The sequence below is a fragment of the Megalopta genalis genome, unplaced genomic scaffold (genome assembly GCF_051020955.1).
Source record: "Megalopta genalis isolate 19385.01 unplaced genomic scaffold, iyMegGena1_principal scaffold0627, whole genome shotgun sequence".
NCBI classification, from domain to species: Eukaryota; Metazoa; Arthropoda; class Insecta; order Hymenoptera; family Halictidae; genus Megalopta; species Megalopta genalis.
The window spans coordinates 123,320-130,000 of NW_027476696.1; positions in this window are offsets into that span (position 1 = coordinate 123,320).

Genomic DNA, 6,681 nt, shown 5'->3' on the forward strand with positions numbered 1-6,681 from the left:
ATCTAAGCAAGAATATGTTATTGAATAAAATGAGAAAAATTTATTTTAGCCGTAAATCGAAAATAATGGGTCGAGCGAATCGGTCGATTGCGCCGAGACGCGCTATGATGCAACAGACGAGCGATTGGAACGCCCGAATATTTTCAAAGTCCCAACGTACCGATCAAGAGTAAAGTACCATTTTCCTACATTAGATTTCGTTCTAAATGCTTAATCCCTATGTAAAAACGTTAGTTAAGCAAGAATATCGTATTTTAAAAAAAATCTAATGATAGGATTTTCCAGAAAATTGAAAAAACCGAAAAATGTCAAGAGTAAAGTGCCATTTTCTGACATTAGATTTCGTTCTAAATGCTTAATCCCTATGTAGAAACGTTAGTTAAGCAAGAATATCGTATTTTTAAAAAAATCTAATGGTAGGATTTTTCAGAAAATTGAAAAAACCGTAAAATGTCAAGAGTAAAGTGCCCTTATTTTAAACATTATATCGTTCTAAATGCTTAATCCCTATGTAAAAAAGTTATCTAAGCAAGAATATGTTATTGAATAAAATGAGAAAAATTTATTTTAGCCGTAAATCGAAAATAATGGGTCGAGCGAATCGGTCGATTGCGCCGAGACGCGCTATGATGCAACAGACGAGCGATTGGAACGCCCGAATATTTTCAAAGTCCCAACGTACCGGTCAAGAGTAAAGTACCATTTTCCTACATTAGATTTCGTTCTAAATGCTTAATCCCTATGTAAAAACGTTAGTTAAGCAAGAATATCGTATTTTTAAAAAAATCTAATGATAGGATTTTCCAGAAAATTGAAAAAACCGAAAAATGTCAAGAGTAAAGTGCCATTTTCTGACATTAGATGTCGTTCTAAATCCTTAATCCCTATGTAGAAACGTTAGTTAAGCAAGAATATCGTATTTTTAAAAAAATCTAATGGTAGGATTTTTCAGAAAATTGAAAAAACCGTAAAATGTCAAGAGTAAAGTGCCCTTATTTTAAACATTATATCGTTCTAAATGCTTAATCCCTATGTAAAAAAGTTATCTAAGCAAGAATATGTTATTGAATAAAATGAGAAAAATTTATTTTAGCCGTAAATCGAAAATAATGGGTCGAGCGAATCGGTCGATTGCGCCGAGACGCGCTATGATGCAACAGACGAGCGATTGGAACGCCCGAATATTTTCAAAGTCCCAACGTACCGATCAAGAGTAAAGTACCATTTTCCTACATTAGATTTCGTTCTAAATGCTTAATCCCTATGTAAAAACGTTAGTTAAGCAAGAATATCGTATTTTAAAAAAAATCTAATGATAGGATTTTCCAGAAAATTGAAAAAACCGAAAAATGTCAAGAGTAAAGTGCCATTTTCTGACATTAGATTTCGTTCTAAATGCTTAATCCCTATGTAGAAACGTTAGTTAAGCAAGAATATCGTATTTTTAAAAAAATCTAATGATAGGATTTTCCAGAAAATTGAAAAAACCGAAAAATGTCAAGAGTAAAGTGCCATTTTCTGACATTAGATTTCGTTCTAAATGCTTAATCCCTATGTAGAAACGTTAGTTAAGCAAGAATATCGTATTTTTAAAAAAATCTAATGGTAGGATTTTTCAGAAAATTGAAAAAACCGTAAAATGTCAAGAGTAAAGTGCCCTTATTTTAAACATTATATCGTTCTAAATGCTTAATCCCTATGTAAAAAAGTTATCTAAGCAAGAATATGTTATTGAATAAAATGAGAAAAATTTATTTTAGCCGTAAATCGAAAATAATGGGTCGAGCGAATCGGTCGATTGCGCCGAGACGCGCTATGATGCAACAGACGAGCGATTGGAACGCCCGAATATTTTCAAAGTCCCAACGTACCGGTCAAGAGTAAAGTACCATTTTCCTACATTAGATTTCGTTCTAAATGCTTAATCCCTATGTAAAAACGTTAGTTAAGCAAGAATATCGTATTTTAAAAAAAATCTAATGATAGGATTTTCCAGAAAATTGAAAAAACCGAAAAATGTCAAGAGTAAAGTGCCATTTTCTGACATTAGATTTCGTTCTAAATGCTTAATCCCTATGTAGAAACGTTAGTTAAGCAAGATTATCGTATTTTTAAAAAAATCTAATGATAGGATTTTTCAGAAAATTGAAAAAACCGTAAAATGTCAAGAGTAAAGTGCCCTTATTTTAAACATTATATCGTTCTAAATGCTTAATCCCTATGTAAAAAAGTTATCTAAGCAAGAATATGTTATTGAATAAAATGAGAAAAATTTATTTTAGCCGTAAATCGAAAATAATGGGTCGAGCGAATCGGTCGATTGCGCCGAGACGCGCTATGATGCAACAGACGAGCGATTGGAACGCCCGAATATTTTCAAAGTCCCAACGTACCGGTCAAGAGTAAAGTACCATTTTCCTACATTAGATTTCGTTCTAAATGCTTAATCCCTATGTAAAAACGTTAGTTAAGCAAGAATATCGTATTTTTAAAAAAATCTAATGATAGGATTTTCCAGAAAATTGAAAAAACCGAAAAATGTCAAGAGTAAAGTGCCATTTTCTGACATTAGATTTCGTTCTAAATCCTTAATCCCTATGTAGAAACGTTAGTTAAGCAAGAATATCGTATTTTTAAAAAAATCTAATGGTAGGATTTTTCAGAAAATTGAAAAAACCGTAAAATGTCAAGAGTAAAGTGCCCTTATTTTAAACATTATATCGTTCTAAATGCTTAATCCCTATGTAAAAAAGTTATCTAAGCAAGAATATGTTATTGAATAAAATGAGAAAAATTTATTTTAGCCGTAAATCGAAAATAATGGGTCGAGCGAATCGGTCGATTGCGCCGAGACGCGCTATGATGCAACAGACGAGCGATTGGAACGCCCGAATATTTTCAAAGTCCCAACGTACCGATCAAGAGTAAAGTACCATTTTCCTACATTAGATTTCGTTCTAAATGCTTAATCCCTATGTAAAAACGTTAGTTAAGCAAGAATATCGTATTTTAAAAAAAATCTAATGATAGGATTTTCCAGAAAATTGAAAAAACCGAAAAATGTCAAGAGTAAAGTGCCATTTTCTGACATTAGATTTCGTTCTAAATGCTTAATCCCTATGTAGAAACGTTAGTTAAGCAAGAATATCGTATTTTTAAAAAAATCTAATGGTAGGATTTTTCAGAAAATTGAAAAAACCGTAAAATGTCAAGAGTAAAGTGCCCTTATTTTAAACATTATATCGTTCTAAATGCTTAATCCCTATGTAAAAAAGTTATCTAAGCAAGAATATGTTATTGAATAAAATGAGAAAAATTTATTTTAGCCGTAAATCGAAAATAATGGGTCGAGCGAATCGGTCGATTGCGCCGAGACGCGCTATGATGCAACAGACGAGCGATTGGAACGCCCGAATATTTTCAAAGTCCCAACGTACCGATCAAGAGTAAAGTACCATTTTCCTACATTAGATTTCGTTCTAAATGCTTAATCCCTTTGTAAAAACGTTAGTTAAGCAAGAATATCGTATTTTTAAAAAAATCTAATGATAGGATTTTCCAGAAAATTGAAAAAACCGAAAAATGTCAAGAGTAAAGTGCCCTTATTTTAAACATTATATCGTTCTAAATGCTTAATCCCTATGTAAAAAAGTTATCTAAGCAAGAATATGTTATTGAATAAAATGAGAAAAATTTATTTTAGCCGTAAATCGAAAATAATGGGTCGAGCGAATCGGTCGATTGCGCCGAGACGCGCTATGATGCAACAGACGAGCGATTGGAACGCCCGAATATTTTCAAAGTCCCAACGTACCGATCAAGAGTAAAGTACCATTTTCCTACATTAGATTTCGTTCTAAATGCTTAATCCCTATGTAAAAACGTTAGTTAAGCAAGAATATCGTATTTTAAAAAAAATCTAATGATAGGATTTTCCAGAAAATTGAAAAAACCGAAAAATGTCAAGAGTAAAGTGCCATTTTCTGACATTAGATTTCGTTCTAAATGCTTAATCCCTATGTAGAAACGTTAGTTAAGCAAGAATATCGTATTTTTAAAAAAATCTAATGGTAGGATTTTTCAGAAAATTGAAAAAACCGTAAAATGTCAAGAGTAAAGTGCCCTTATTTTAAACATTATATCGTTCTAAATGCTTAATCCCTATGTAAAAAAGTTATCTAAGCAAGAATATGTTATTGAATAAAATGAGAAAAATTTATTTTAGCCGTAAATCGAAAATAATGGGTCGAGCGAATCGGTCGATTGCGCCGAGACGCGCTATGATGCAACAGACGAGCGATTGGAACGCCCGAATATTTTCAAAGTCCCAACGTACCGGTCAAGAGTAAAGTACCATTTTCCTACATTAGATTTCGTTCTAAATGCTTAATCCCTATGTAAAAACGTTAGTTAAGCAAGAATATCGTATTTTTAAAAAAATCTAATGATAGGATTTTCCAGAAAATTGAAAAAACCGAAAAATGTCAAGAGTAAAGTGCCATTTTCTGACATTAGATTTCGTTCTAAATGCTTAATCCCTATGTAGAAACGTTAGTTAAGCAAGAATATCGTATTTTTAAAAAAATCTAATGGTAGGATTTTTCAGAAAATTGAAAAAACCGTAAAATGTCAAGAGTAAAGTGCCCTTATTTTAAACATTATATCGTTCTAAATGCTTAATCCCTATGTAAAAAAGTTATCTAAGCAAGAATATGTTATTGAATAAAATGAGAAAAATTTATTTTAGCCGTAAATCGAAAAAAAGACTGTTCGTTTCTCTGTCTCTCTCGCGCGATCGAAGTATTGATGTTTCCCGGCAAAGTAATGGGATATTAATTAAACTTTATACACGAAATTACTCGTTTTGATCCCCGCTACACAGCCGTATACTTTTTATAATTTTGTGGAATCGGGAACCTTGAAATATTTAACATAACGCGGATCGACTGTCTCTGTCTCTTTCTAGATCGGAATAATCGATGTTTCCCGGAAAACTATTCGGAGATTAATTAAACTTTATACACGAAATTACTCGTTTTGATCCCCGCTACACAGCCGTATACTTTTTATAATTTTGTGGAATCGGTAACCTTGAGATATTTAACATAACGCGGATCGACTGTCTCTGTCTCTTTCTAGATCGGAATTATCGATGTTTCCCGGCAAACTATTGGGAGATTATTTAAACTTTATACATGAAATTACTCGTTTTGATCCCCGCTACACAGCCGTATACTTTTTATAATTTTGTGGAATCGGTAACCTTGAGATATTTAACATAACGCGGATCGACTGTCTCTGTCTCTTTCTAGATCGGAATTATCGATGTTTCCCGGCAAACTATTGGGAGATTATTTAAACTTTATACATGAAATTACTCGTTTTGATCCCCGCTACACAGCCGTATACTTTTTATAATTTTGTGGAATCGGTAACCTGGAGATATTTAACATAACGCGGATCGACTGTCTCTGTCTCTTTCTAGATCGGAATAATCGATGTTTCCCGGCAAACTATTGGGAGATTAATTAAACTTTATACATGAAATTACTCGTTTTGGTCCCCGCTACACAGCCGTATACTTTTTATAATTTTGTGGAATCGGTAACCTTGAGATATTTAACATAACGCGGATCGACTGTCTCTGTCTCTTTCTAGATCGGAATTATCGATGTTTCCCGGCAAACTATTGGGAGATTATTTAAACTTTATACATGAAATTACTCGTTTTGATCCCCGCTACACAGCCGTATACTTTTTATAATTTTGTGGAATCGGTAACCTGGAGATATTTAACATAACGCGGATCGACTGTCTCTGTCTCTTTCTAGATCGGAATAATCGATGTTTCCCGGCAAACTAATGGGAGTTTAATTAAACTTTATGCATCAAATCATTCAGTTTGACTCCTGCAACACAACCAAACACTCTCTGTAATTTTCTGAACTGAAAAACCACTGAAATTGCGCTCGAAATGCGGAGCGACGGGTCGACGCGTCTGCACTGTGCGACAGCTAGTCAAAACGTCCGAACAGCGTATTGTTTTCGATCTCTTGGTATAATATTCGTATTCCTTGCTGTGTATAGCTTCCGATCGATTATTGCAATGGTCAAAGTTCCAGCGGCGTAATGCTTTCCATAAGATTACATTAATATAACCAGCGGCATATTGCTTTCTATCTTGTAATGAAAATTTTATAACCAAGTACCAACGGCGTATTGCTTTCGTTCGGATAATGGAGATTTTACAACCAAGTACCAGCGGTTTCTGTCTTATAATTAAATTATTATAATAAAATAAAGTACCAGCGGCGTGTTACTTTCGTTCGGATAATGGAGATTTTACAACCAAGTATCAGCGGTTTCTGTCTTATAATTAAATTATTATAATAAAATAAAGTACCAGCGGCGTGTTACTTTCGTTCGGATAATGGAGATTTTATGTCCAGCGGCGTAGTGCTTTCTATCTTATAATGTAATTCTTATTACAAAGTACCAGCGGCGTATTGCTTCGTACCAGCGGCGTATTGCTTTTTTACCAGCGGCGTATTGCTTCGTACCAGCGGCGTATTGCTTTTTTTTCCAGCGGCGTATTGGTTCGTACCAGCGGCGTATTGCTTTTTTTCCAGCGGCGTATTGCTTTTTTTCCAGCGGCGTATTGGTTCGTACCAGCGGCGTATT